Source organism: Protopterus annectens, chromosome 8.part0 (genome assembly GCF_019279795.1).
Source record: "Protopterus annectens isolate FY-2018-M chromosome 8.part0, PAN1.0, whole genome shotgun sequence".
Lineage (NCBI taxonomy): Eukaryota > Metazoa > Chordata > Ceratodontiformes > Protopteridae > Protopterus > Protopterus annectens.
In genome coordinates, this window is record NC_056741.1 from 26,572,916 (window position 1) to 26,587,647 (window position 14,732).

The 14,732-nt window shown below is 40.3% G+C and overlaps 1 protein-coding gene across 2 annotated transcripts in view; it reads right to left on the reverse strand.

Moving 5' to 3' along the window:
- The window catches only part of COPS7A (COP9 signalosome subunit 7A), a 490,679-nt gene extending 486,488 nt beyond the window's left edge, over positions 1 to 4,191 (reverse strand). For both annotated transcript variants that reach the window (XM_044079590.1, XM_044079591.1), the window contains exon 1: positions 4,057 to 4,191. The gene's annotated coding sequence lies outside the window, so the exon portion shown is untranslated. The remainder of the gene's footprint in view (positions 1 to 4,056) is intronic.
- Positions 4,192 to 14,732: the final 10,541 nt, after the last annotated feature.

The following is a 14,732-nucleotide window of genomic DNA, read 5'->3' on the forward strand; positions in this document are numbered from 1 at the left end:
TTGTATTCATAATGCATAGGTCAATTGTTTTACTATATTCATGCCTCATGACTGAATCATAACACAATCATAACTTTATGGCAATCCTTTGTTGTCAACTTCAGCTAATTTGATTGTTTTTCTTTTTATCACAGTGTGTGAACACCTAGCTTCCTAAATTGCTAGTGTTATGCAAACTGTAACATCAACAACTTATGCTGTACTGTATATTATTTTTTTTATTTAAAATTATGAAAAAAAAATTTAATAAAAAGATATTTGAGAAAAAAAAAAGAACCTAAACCACAGCCTTACAGAAAGTAAGACTAGGAATGAACATACAGGAACAAAAGATAAAACATGTTTTTGACTGTATTAGGGGTGCTAATGGAGTGCACTGGACCATGATAAAGTCTTTGGGTGGTGGTGCAAGTGTCAAGTCAGTAACATAGGGTAGAAATGAGCAGCTATCAAACTAATATTCCAAACATTATCATCAACAAACAGTTTTACTAATGGAAAAGATGACATTTCTTACACTGCAAAAACTCAACATTACATCAGCATTAAAAGAAACCTACAAAGCATAGGGAAGTGCCCGCCAGCACTGACTAACTGCTTACAAAAACATTAGAACTGCACTTATATTCCCAGAAGGACATCACCAACAGGTGTAATTAATTTTACTGTGATACAATCTCTTACTTTAAGTTGAGCCCATATTAAATTACTTATTACAAAGGGAAAAAAAAGTGCTTCAAACGCGTTAATACTGGCAATTTAGTTGCATCAATTCCTGCATAGTCCAATGTTTTCCATTATGACTGTATTAAAATACTCAAGATGTAATATCCAGTGTTACTCCAAACTGTTACCCAATAGTACAACTTTGTATTTCCAGTGGAGAGAACAGACATAGTGTAGGGAGGTGGCATTAATAAAATCTAGGAGATGCTGTGTTTTTATTATTGGTTGTACAGATCTGCCAGTTAATTTCTGGGTATTTGAAGTTGCTTAAGGTTAAGTCGCTGCTAATGTCTTAGTTGGAGTAGCTCCAGTATTACCTTACCTAATCACTACTTTCTCCTAAATACCCCCGACAAACAATTCTAGCCCAGGTCCTACTGGCACCATCACAAACTAAAAATACCACTTGCATGCGCCCCAACAACATTTCTAGCCCTTCATAAGAGTTACACTCCTGCATCTTTTCAACCTTAGCCTCTCCACTTGTTTTGCAGATGTTTGGAGAATTACTACAGTGATATCACCCAATAAGGGGGCACCATTGTATAGCCTGGGAACTAAAGCCCTAGTGGTATCATATGGAATATAATGCTCCCTTTGGCATCTGCCCAGGCACATTCAACAACAAACAGATACCTTACTAAAATAATACAAGGCCTAGAACGCACAGAGCTATCTTTAACAGGATACAAGACCTAAACAACAAGTCCTACATGCATGGACTCAAAACCCTGCCAATATACTTGGTATCCTACAGACTGCTAAGAGACTACCTGTATCTGTCATACAAGGCATCCTCCAGTGCATTACCGATGGATTTACTGCACATCAAGTCAATTGGCATCAGCAAATACTCTATCTAGGAATCTAAGCCCCTTCTGCAACAACAACAGAATGGTTTTGAGAGAAAGGTGTTTCTCGCAGATACTGTTGTTGTAGAATATACTTCCCATCCACATAAAACACAATTCACCCCTGTCCATATCCAAGTGCAAATCAGATCTATGGATGGGAAACAGAAAACTTACCCAAGAACTGCCCCTGTACTACTAATGGACAGACGCAGCTACGTAATGCATTATCCCATGCACGGGTCTACTCAAGTTATCCATGGTATGAACCCAGTTATTCTCTTTGGGGGAAATATGTAATTATTGCCCATGAGATGGGCAAGTCAATCTATAACCAAATGGGATAGGTTACTTCGAGCACAAAAAGGGAAATTGGCTAGGCTTAAAATGGCCCGCAGGGGCAGTTAGCTTAGTACTTACCTATGAACACATCACAGATGAACTTACAGCAAAATAGGTAGTCTTCAATACCTTAATCATACTCAATTTGAGTTAAAGGGCAGGTCTTGTCTTCTCAACCTAGCTGACTTCTACGACACACCTACTGAAGCTTTGGACGAGGGCCAATCTGCCCACACTGCCGATCTAGACCTAGCAAAACTCTGACACAGTTCTCCATTCAGGTATTAGAAACAAGCTTACCTAACATTATTCCCCTCTGTGAAATGATGGGCAGCCAGCTAAATCACTATGTCAGAATCCAAACAGTGCTGGCTGGTGGTATCTCTTCCAAAAGAAGAAAATCACTTGTGGTGTTCCACAGAACCATCTGCATCTGTATGTAATGGCAGATGTCAAAAGACATTTGGCTAACCAAGTCTACTGTGGACTGCAAGCTGGCACTATTAACTACCCAAATGACTTTCTGATACTGCAACAAGGGCTGGATCAGACCAGTGCCTGGTGTACTAGCAAAGGGCTCAAACCCAATGGTAAAAAAAAATTCAGTACAATTATATTTTAGAAAACCAACGAGGTCATTAGAGAGAAGGGAACCTTCACCGACAGCATGCTTTCTTTCACAACCATATCAATCAGACTTGGGAAATCATTCTATTTTGCCAAATTAATTTCCAAGGAAATATCTTCCAGAACCAAAAAAAGTCTCTCTCTAATCATTCCTTATTAGGCTCATCATTAAATACGATGTCTACTTCAGCATGCAGACCTCAAATCACTACATTCATCCTGACAAGTCTCAAACATGTTCACAAGACTAAAACCAGACAGACCAAAAGCCCTCTTGTTACATTCCATCCCATGTAATCCCCTATTGGGCAGCCTTTACTCAGGACTTCCATTCCATGAGGTATTACAACCTACAAGATATTATCGCAAAATACTTGCACAACATATCTCAATCTCCTTCACCACATAACTAGGACCTGCCCAATCGATATTTAACCCAAAACTCCCCTTACCTATGGTTAAAAATTAATTTGCACAAAAGTGGAGTACAATTTTTGGGGGTTACTACGAGTAGACTGTTCAACAATCATTATGACTGCATGCCCAGTAAACAATAATGAACCTGCTTGGTTTGTACATAAAACGTCTCCGTTCCCCCACCCCACAAAACATAACTGTCCTTTCTGCTGCGTATTTCTTTTCTTCATAAGTAGCTATGATTGGGCTAGTCTTAGGACCCTCTCAGCCAAGACTTGGGCACAACGGCATGCAGGCATACAATCACTCGAAGATCAAATTACATCACCTGGCGTTTTATGTTTTACACTAAATCAATTTACATTATACCCGAAGTTTCTGACATTTACGCAGAAATGCAATTATGTTACGTACTAATTTAAAGATACCTACAGTAAGCAATTATACGTGCAAACTTAAAAATAACACACTATTTCAGAAAAGATGAAGTATACGTATAAAGACACACAAGTGTGTCAGTGTGTTTATATATACACACATACATGTACATTATATGTGCCTGTATGTATATACTATACTTCTGAAGCAGAGACACAGTGTGGTACTGGGCTGGGTAAATGATGCATCTTTTGACATGTATTTTTGCTGCGTGACTGTGCTAACCCCTTCATTTTGAACGACTGGCATTCGGTTACCAAAGGTCACCCAAATAAAAACAGACAAAAAGGTAGTTTTATAAATTTATACTTTACTAAAACCCTGTCCAAAAACGAGTCATGCCACTTTCTAAACATGTGTTAACACTTTAAGAATAACCACAAGCTGGTTATCAAATACTATTTTAAACGCAAGAATCAACCTCACCTTAAGCGAGATGACAATACATTAACACTGTAAAAATAATGTCCAAACCCAAATAAAATCCTTATACAAACGATTTAGGGTCTGAATAACCCAAAGACACAGGCCTCAGCAGAAAAACTTTCACACACAAAAATCAATCAGCTTCAGGTATAGCGTTTCCAATGGACACCTCACCTCCGGGAGGACCACAATACAAAACTCTCGATTCTGTAAATGGGAAGCTTCTTACCTTTGCAAATAAACTTTTCAGATCCACCCCATTAGTGGCGATAATCAAAGCTCAATTAAATAACCCTAGCACAACTACCTTCCTTCACGCTACCATGGGAATGCCATGTAGAGTGACCCGGAAGTATTACTCTTGTCATTCTTGTCCACGGACAGGAAACATCATTTGTTTGTTTAGTTTTATTGAGTGTTTCAATTGGTGTAAGGAATATTTTTAGTTTACCGTACGCTAAAGGGAAAACAGTGTATTAAAATTATTATTTTTTCGTCCAGGCAGTCAAACGATAGTTTTAGCAGTAAATTTAGTTTCTGTACAGACCGCAACGTAAGACATTTGATGTAAAAAAAGTGCAAGTGACTGTAAACGACAATGGTCGCATAAACAAATAATGTCTGTGTTATGCACACACTGTTCTCTTAGTTTACTTTCTGGCTACTGTGTGTAATCAGTTGCGGAGGTTCAAGGCGTGCATGACTCTTGTTTCGAGTCATTTTTGTGTTTTGTATCCTAACATGCAAAATAAGTAATTTAATTATTTCCCGATCTGGATGCATAAAGTACGTACGGCAGAGGTGTAGGCAGTTATTATTACACTTGTGTGAACTGAGCATGTTGTGCTAGGCGTGAGTGTGCTTCCCAACGCAAGTTTGTTGAATAAACAGTACACTCCGAACTGTACCGTTTGTAAATTAGTTGTCGCCTGTCTCTTTATGCAGGACGGTTAAGTGGATCAAAATACAGTGAATAGTGTTTCCTGTAAACAATTTATAGAACCTCAGCTAAATACACACACACATGCAGGCTGCAGCCCAAACAATTTTGTTCATCCAACATGAGACTATGCATTTTGTTCATGCTATAGTGTACCGTTTAATATATCTCTGGCTGCACTAAACATGGTTTTACACTTAAAAATGCAAATGTGAAGAGTCAGTAGTTTAAAAACTTGGATGTGTAACTACCTAGTAACTTACTAGGTCTGAATGCATGGAAAGCTTACTGTGATTAGACTTTGTAACTTACGAAATCTGAATTAGAAATACATTAAGATGCAGGTGTTTAGTATTTTGCATACTGGAAACTTACTGTAGTTAGATGAAGGGAGAATGTATGCATTTTGCTACTTGCATATGTTTAATTCTTTGCATTTATACTGTATTTGTATTCATTGGACATGAAAGAAATAAATGTAAAATTATATTTCTTCTGCAACTACTTTGGGTCCTTACCTACTGGAAGGGGACACTTTTTTATTGCATTTCTGAGAAGACAAAGGTGAATCATTAATTTTTCCCCACTAATACAGAATGCTAATTACACATGCATGTGTCTTCAATGCAGGTAGACTATGTTACGTTATCTTCACGAAAGTCAAATTTGTGTAATTTACTGTCATTTACATATGTGTGTGTGTGTATATATATATATATATATATATATATATATGTTAATGAACTTACATAATGATAAAAATGTATTTATTAAAGCTGAGACAACTGTGCCCTCCCTTGTATGTATGTATGTGTGTGTGTGTGGGGGGGGGGGGGGGGGGGATCATAGGTGATTACTAGGCTAATGGCTCTGGGGCCCTTACAAGCCTAGCCAAGAGTTTATCCCCAAAAAAGAAACCACAGTCAGCACCTGTCGCCCCTGTCAATGAGGGACACAGGTGGAACCCCTGGGACAAAGTTGTGGTTGCCCATCCACTCATCAAGGTTGTGCTTGAAGAGGGTCAGCGACGTATTTTGTTTGACATTTATGGGGAGTCTATTCCAGTGACAGGGCAGCCTCTGGGAGACAAACCTGTCTCCCCAGCAGGTTTTGTTAATGTCACATATTAGATTTAAGCCTTTTGATCGGGTATTACGCGAGGAGTTAGACTTAATGGATATGGAGTATGTCTAGTAGAGCAGGGTCTGAGATTGCCTTGTAGGCGAGACACAGATCACCTCTGAGCAATCTGCACGATACAGAGTTGAGTGATTGTGATTATGGAGGCCATGGATTCTCTTTGTTAGGTATTTCTGTGGCCTTTCTAGTTGGTGCAGGTGTTCGGAGAGGTATATACCAAACAGGGCGCTGTACTCAATTACTGGCCTAATGAGGGAGGAGTACAGAGGCGTAATAACCTTATTTTTTCTGGATGCAATCCCTTTACTTATGAGATGAACCAAGTAAAAGGCTTTTCTGGCCACTGCCGCTACATGATGGTCAAATGTGAGATTGTTGTCACCTTGTGTACCCAGGTCTCTCACCACAGGTTGTGTGCTTAGGGGTTGCCGCTAATGTGGTAATCAGTAGGGGGCTATGTTTTTTTTTTTTTTTTTTTTGCATTTAAGGCCATGACTTTGGCACCAGTCATTTGTTGTTGTAAGACCCTCTTGAAGTATGTTAACGTCATTTGGGGAGTCAATGACAGCACCCAACTTACAGTCGTCCGCAAACTTGATCAGCCACAGGCATTTTGTCTTTGCGTGGACCTCTGAGAAGTAAATGCCAAACAGTAGGGTGTCCCAGGACAGATCCATGGGCAACACCACTAGTGACAGGTCTGCTATCAGAGGTAGTGGCACTTATTTTGACCTTGTGGGTCCTATCAGTGAGCCAGTTGGTCACCCACCTAATGAGATAGGGATTTTTCTGTTAGCTTTTCGATGATGCCCGAGTGAGGGATTGTGTCAAAGGCTTTGGCCAAGTCAAGGTAAGTTGTCTGTACTGACTTTCCCTCATCCAGTGTCTTGGTGACAATCTCAAAAAAGTCAACCAGGTTCAACAGGCAAGATCTACCCTTGACGAATCCGAACTGGGTGGGGTCAAGTGCTTGGAGATTGCCTATGTCCTTGTTTATGAGGTCCATAATAATACACTCCATGGCCTTACAGATCAGTCTTGTCAAGCTAATGGGGCGATAAGTTTCCAGGGTCAGTAGTGGCACCACCTTTGAGCAAAGGGATGACGATGGCAGTTCTCCACTCTGCTGGAATGAAGCCTGTAGTTAGGCTGTGGTTGAATAGGGTGCTCAATGGCGAGGCTAGTTCTTGCTGGAGATGTTGCAGAATACAGCCAGGGATACTATGAGGCCCATGGAAGCTGTGTTCTTTGCCTTGGATAGGGCCTTTAACACAATCTACTGAGATGTGAGGTGCGGGGCAAGTATCAGGGATGTTGAATGGGCCTTTGGGGGAGGACAATGGGGGTGAAGTTTGCACTGAACTTATCTGCTAGCAGGTTGGCTAAGTCAGCAGGATCAGTGTAGGTGGCACTGTTAAGAATTAATTTGGAACAAGCCTGGGCTTTGCCATGGAGGTTTCTGACATAACTGAAAAAGGCTTTGTGGTTAGCCTTTGTTTTGGAGGCTAGTTTTGATTCATAATTGGTTTTGGAGGTTTTCACTAGTGATCTAATTTGCTTGTTGAGGCTATGGAGGGAGTTTTTCCAATTGGGAATTTGTGCCCTTTTACCCTAGAACAACAGTTTCTTCCTTTTGTTTTAAAGCCTGTTGATAGAGGATGTCCACCACATAGGTTTGTATTTCCTTGAAGAGCAGGTTTTAGTTCTGTTGGTTATGGCTGAGTCCATGCAGTTGTACAGGTGCTTGTATACTGCACTGGCATACTGATCAGTATATTTGTCTGCATTCTCTGAGGGTGGTGGTGTGAAGCTACTGATACTCTCCCTTAGCGGTTGTAGTCAGATTTTGAGAAGGTTTTTAGCCTGGTTAGGGCTGGAGTGGGATTGAACAGGATAGACACTTTGAATGGGACAGGCCGATGGTCTGATCTCACCAGAGAAGAACTTACTATGGGGTGGTGCAGCAGTCACCTATGTTAGTGAGAACCAAGTCTAGAATGCTATCTCCCCTTGTGGGGGATGACACAAGCTGGTCTAGTGTGTTAGAACTGATGAAATCAAGGAATCGTTGGGTGAGTGCTTTAGAGCAGGAATACTTCACCCAGTTTATGGTGGGGTAGTTGAAGTCACCAAGGATCAGGGTGTTAGGGGGTACCTTGATGGACTCAGGTAGGTCCAGGTAGGAGGAGTGGGTGTCCTGAGTCATGGAGGGAGGTCTATACCTGGCTATAACTTGGATGGGTGTCTTCCCGGAGTCATGGAGAGAAGTCTATACCTGGCTATAACTTGGATGGGTGTCTTCCCAATTGTCAGTTCCACTTGGAGAAGTTCTAGTGCATCACGCTGGCAAACCAATCTGGAGATGTGCTTGTCTTTAATGAAAATTGAAACTCCAGCACCCTTAGTCTTTCCAACCTCATTTTGTGGTCAGAATGTGTGGAATCCGGAATAGCCTGCTAAGGCAGGGGTGCTCTCTGTAGCCTTGAACTAAGTTTCCGTGACTGCACAGATGTCAGCATCTTCCAGTGCTTAGAGAGCCTCCACTGAGTGCATTTTCAGGTTAAGGCTCCTAGCATTAAGCAGCATGACCTTCAATTTGCTTTTTTGACAGATCTTTTATGTTGGAAGATTTGTCTGTGGGACATTGCCTAAAAAAGGCACAATGGGGGAGGCAAGAGCCTTGGCCAGAATCCTGGATCCCAGGGGTGACAAGTGGAGGCATCTCTGGCAAAGCATCAAGGTCTGAGGGAAGACTGAGGACAGGATGTGTGAAATTGGTTAGTAAAAATGTTAAAAAGGAGGGGCCTAAAATAAAGCCTTAAGGGACGCCCATTTTGATGGAGAGAAAAGGAGAAAGAGCAGAGAGCCATTGTACAGATTGCAGTCTGTCTGTGAGGTAGCTATTGAACCAGGAGATAGTTGCTGAGGACAGGTTGAGTTGAGAGAGTTTGGAGAGGAGGATGGGCTGAGAGACACTGTCAAAGGCTTTAGAGAGATCTAAAAAGATGCAGTTTATCATTGTCTGCAGCTAGGGAGATGGAGTTAGTAAAGGAAATAAGTGCTGAGGTTGGGGTAGAAGTCATGTTGAGTAGGAGTAATTAGTTTTCACGAGTAAGATAAGCTGAGATTTGTTTATAAGCACAGTGCTCAAGAATTTTGGGAGGGGAGAGAGTATGGCAATAGGTCGATAATTAGAGAGTTCAACAGAATTTCCACCTTTGCGGATTGGTATAGTATGGAACTTTTTTCCAGAGGGCAAAAACAGTGGATTCACTAATTGAGCGGTTTATGAGGATGGAGACAGGATATGCTATGGAGTCCGCAGCAGCTTTTAGGAAGAGAAGCAGCAGGTTTTCAGCTGAAGGGAAACGTGGTTTAAGTTTGATAAGAAGTTTTTTTTTTTCTCAAATATTTTTTTTTTATTTTCAATTAAAATAACATTTACATAATATTTCTAAATATCATTTTAAACAACTATATACAATATTTATAATAGCCTGACTTTCAATTATATACACCGTATGTTATTAAATATAGAATTAACAGATCAGTTATCAGAGATACAATATTGATTATTGCAGAGTGTCCAACAAAGATATAACTTTCTTCCAAGGATTATTTACCAGTGGCCTGGGATAGATTCGTAGTTCTTTGATTTTTATTTCCATCAATGCAGTTGTCTTCAGTAAAGTGTAGAATTCTTCCAAGGTCAGGGGTGTACTTGAATTCCACCTTCTGGTTACGCATTTCCTAGATATAGCAAGTATTGTCCATAACAAATACATATTTGTCTTATTTAGGTAGGGACCTTCATTTACATTTAGTATTATCAGTACTTTAGTTAAGGTAAAGAATTCATGAAATAAAACTTGTAAAAAATGATTGATTCCATTCCAATATGATTTAATTTTATTACATTCATAAAAAATATGAATCCAGTCTGCTTTATTTGACTTTTCACACCTCCAACAAAAAAACATTTTTAGTAGTACTGATCTTTTTAATTCTATCTGGTGTTAAAAATGCTCTAACTAAGTATTTCCAGTTAAAATAAGAAGTTGTTTGATGTAGCTGGTTGGAACTGGTTTTAGTGAGAAAGGACTATTTTGCAGTAGGGGGGGTGATGAGTCAGCAGCAGCTTTTAGGAAGAGAGGCTGCAGGTTGTCAGCAGAAGGGGAACCTGGTTTAAGTTTGATAAGGTTTTTTTTTTGATGTAGTTGGTTGGAATGGGTTTTAGTGAGAAAGGACTGTTTTGCAATAGGGGGTGTGGGCCTCATTGGGTGGATAGTTTGTATATGTCTGCGGATGATATCTGTGAAGTATGAATTGAAAATTGCAGCAGTTTTAAAGGGTGTGTTATTGGGGCATGGGAGTTGAGAGCACACATATATATATATATATATATATATATATATATATATATAGATAGATAGATATGGATTCACTTTATAATCTCGAAATACTGAAATATCGAATTTCAGTATCTTGAGACTATAAAGCTGAAAAGTAAAAATACCGAAACCCCAAAAGTGCGAAATTCAAAATCGCAACTGTTAAACACACCCTACAACACACAAACACACATACACCTTCTTCCCCACACTACAACAAACAAAACACACACAAACACAACAACGCAAATACACAAACCTACCCTACATATAAGCAGGGGGGGCTCCTTCACCCCCCCATGTGGAGGGGCTGTGCTCCCCACACTCCCGCTACTTATATATACTAACGCCGAGGTTGCAGTAAAAAGACACGAAACCCACCACTACACAATCTACATTCCCCTGTCACAAACACAAATTACATGCATACAAACACCACCATTCTCAACACTTATATACTCACAGTCTTACCTACATACCGTAACCTACACCTACAACTTCCCAACACACTAACATACACTAAAATCCCTACCCAGAATCCTTAAAATATAAACACTTACCTGAATCTCCAGCTATCCAGTAACACAGCCCACCACCATAACCGCTGATTCGACATTTCCGGATTCAGTTATGTGGTCTTTCGTGGAACCGGGCTTTTGCTATTTTAGTCTTGAAATACTGAAATTTAATATTTCAGTATTTTGAGATTATAAAGTGAACCCATATACACATATATATATATATATATATATATATATATATATATATATATATATGTGTGTTGTGTCTTTCGGCTTTTCCCGGTTAGGGGTCACCACAGCAGAACTCCAGTCCGCTAATGATTGGCAGTAGATTTTTACATGCCGAGTTGCCAGCTCTGATGCACAACCTTCAACGGTGCCCATTCATGCATGTCTCCACACAGAAGACGCTTTAGCTGAGAATCGAACAGGACGTCTTACTGTGAGGCGACAATGCTACCGCAGCTATGTTGTCGCCTCACAGCAAGAGGTTCTCCAGTTTGATTCTTGGCTGGTGTGCCTTCTGTGTAGAGTCTGCATGTCCTCCCTGTGGTTGAGTGAACATTAAAGACATGCAGGTAGGCGTGTATGGGTGTTCCTTCTTTGAAGGTTGGGCGCTGGGCTGGCAATTCGACACTGTAAAACTTCCCTGCCAGTCATTAGTAGACTGGTGATCCGCTGTGGCGACCCCAACCATGAAAAGCCAAAAGACTTTTTTTATATATATACATATATATATATATATATATATATATATATATATATATATATATGTATATACACACACACATATATATATATATATATATATATATACACATATATACACACACACACATAAACTATATGCATGTATATATATATAAGACACCTATCCAAGCTATAGCCTGCTATAGACCCCTGTCCATGACTCAGGACACCCACTCCTCCTACCTGGACCAATCATAAATGCATGTGTTCTTTTATTCACCTTCCTGATTGTTTTAAAATATGAACTCTATTCCAAATGACGTACTCTTAGTGTAAGTGACGACTTACACTGACAGCAGGACTTTTGGCATCTGGCCCGTGGTGTAAGCCTGCTTATAGATATGTCTTACATCGAAGTAATTCACTTATGCTGAGAGTAAGTCTTACAGAATCAGAGCAGACATCCACTGAGAACAAATCTTTTGGGAATCTGGCTTATTTTTTCTCGTTTAATGTAGCAATATTTTTAGGAGTGTGTTTTAAAGTTGTAATTTTGAACATCTAAGCAGTGAAACAAAATGTATGAACCAATAATGACAAAAGTACCCATTTCAGAACATTTTAACCATAAGAGGCCACTCAGACTGTTGTTATTATAATCCACCAATATCCATACTGAACAGTTATGACCACTTTATCAACTGTGTACACTTCAAGTGTCTGATTGTGATAATAATGGCTATAGTAAAGTACTCTAATTTGCTTTACTCAAGTGCACACTAGTCCTGCAAATAAAGGCTAATCACTTTTTAACTGTCAACTCAGCAGGCTCAGTCACAAAAATTCAGGAACACAATCAATAACATACTTCATTCTGGTCAAACCACAGCTCCCCCCCCCCCAACTTACCTGATAACACAAACAATATTGCTGAACAATTTAACATATTCTTTACTGAAAGTGCTTTAGCACTAAGAATAGCAAGTCTCCCACAATACCAACACCCAACAAGCCAAGCAATATCGTAGACACATTCTCATTTCAAACAGTCCCAAAACAAACTATTGCAAGACTGTTAAAGAAGTTGAAACCCAGTTCACTGGCAACAGATAACTTGCCAGCAGAATATCTAAAATTAACAGCAGATGTTATTGCCTTTCCTGTGTCAATACTTATAAACCACTCTATAACAGAACAGTATGTCTCAGCTGTTTGGAAAATTACATATATTACAGCATTACACAAAGGAGGTAATTCAACAGAACTGACAAACTACTGACCCATTGCTATACTTTCACCACTTTCTAAAATTCTGGAAAGATGTATCCACTTTCAATTTCTTAAACATCTTCTAAACAATAATCTCTTCTCATCATCACAGGATGGATTCCGCCCATATCATAGCACTGCAGCTCTTCTAAGTTTCACTAATACTACAAATAAATTCAGAGACGATAACAAAATAGTGTCTTCAGTCTTTTTGGACATGTCTAACCATTCAGTACAGTTTCCCATCCTAAGTTACTGTCCACTCTGAAAAATCGTAATATCAATCCTGATGCTGTTAACTGGTTTCAAAGTTATCTATCTAGCCGCCAGCAAGCTGTGAAATGAAAGCAAGATCTATCCCCACTCCTTCCTGTTACACTTGGAGTCCCTCAGGGTTCACTCCTAGGGCCCCTCCTCTTCAGCATATTCATAAATTATCTTAATACAGCCTCCCCTCAAGCATCTATCATACAATACGCATATGATTCAACCTTCATATGTGCAGCATAGGTTCATAGGTGTGTACTAGGCTAATGGCCCTGGAGCCTTTACAAGCCTAGCCCATAGGATTACCCTGGCATCGTGCTACCCAACCTTAGTTCCCAGTGCCTCTTTCGAGTAAAGCCACTGGAGTGATCCCCAGGGTGAATTTTCTGTTTCCCATCCACTCATCAAGATTTCTCTTGAAGAGGGCCAGTGAGGTGCTCTATTTAACATGTATGGGAAGTCTATTCCATAGCATGGGCAGTCTCTAAGTTATGAATCTGTCCCTCCAGCTTGTTCTGTTGATTGTGGTAATGAGGTTGAGGTCTCTGGAGCATGTGGTGCGGAGGGATTGGGATTTCTTTAGATGTAGCATTTCTAACAGAGTTGGGTCAGACACGGCTTTGTAAGTCAAGCGGAGATCGCCTCTAAGTAGGCGATATGAGAGAGAATAGTTGGAGATTTTTGAGTCTGTCTACATAGGACAAGTGTTTAAGGCCTAGGATCCTCTTTGTGAGGTACTTTTGCGGCCTCTCCAGTTGTTGCAGGTGTCTAGTGAGGTGCATGCCAAATGGGGCATTGTACTCGGTGATTGGCCTAATGAGAGAAGAGTAGAGGGAGACAATGACCTCTTTCTTCCTGGATGCAAAACCCTTAGTAATGAGACGTGCCACATAGAAAGACTTTCTGACCACAGTGGCAATGTGGTGGTCAAAAGAGAGGTTGCTGTCAACCTGTGTTCTCAAGATCTCTTATAACGCCTTCTGTGTTATAAGAGATCTGAGAACATAGGCTGACAGCAACTTGTGTTCTCAGATCTCTTGTAATGCCTTCTGTGTTCAGTGGACTACCATCGATGTGGCAATTCATGTGAACCGGGTTTTTTCCCAAAGGGGATGACAACACATTTTTTGGCATTGAGCTTAAGGCCATGGTTCTGACACCAGTCGTTGGTCTCAGTGAGGCCTTTCTCTAGGATGTCAACATCACTTGGGGAGTTAATAATAGCTCCCAACTTGCAATTGTCTGCGAACTTTGTCAGCCAGAGTCCCTTTGTGTTGGCCTGGACTTCAGAGAAGTAGATACCAAACAGGAGAGGACCCAGGACTGAACCCTGTGGGACTTCACTCGTGACTGGTCGGCAGTCTGTTTTGGAGTCAGCTACTTTCACACTGTGGGTTCTATCTGTGAGACAATTTGCAATTCACCTAGTGATATAGGGGTTGATGCCTAGCTTAATGAGTTTTTCTATGATTCCTGAGTGGGGAATAGTATAAAAGGCCTTGGCCAGATCAAGGTAGGCTGTATGAACCAGCTTGCCTTCATCCACAGCTCTGGTGACTGACTCAAAGAAGTTGAGCAGGCATGATCTACCCTTCACAAAACCAAACTATGTGGGATCCAGAGTTTGGAGATTCCCTATATCCTTGTTTATTAGGTCCATGATGATGAATTCCATAGCTTTGCATAT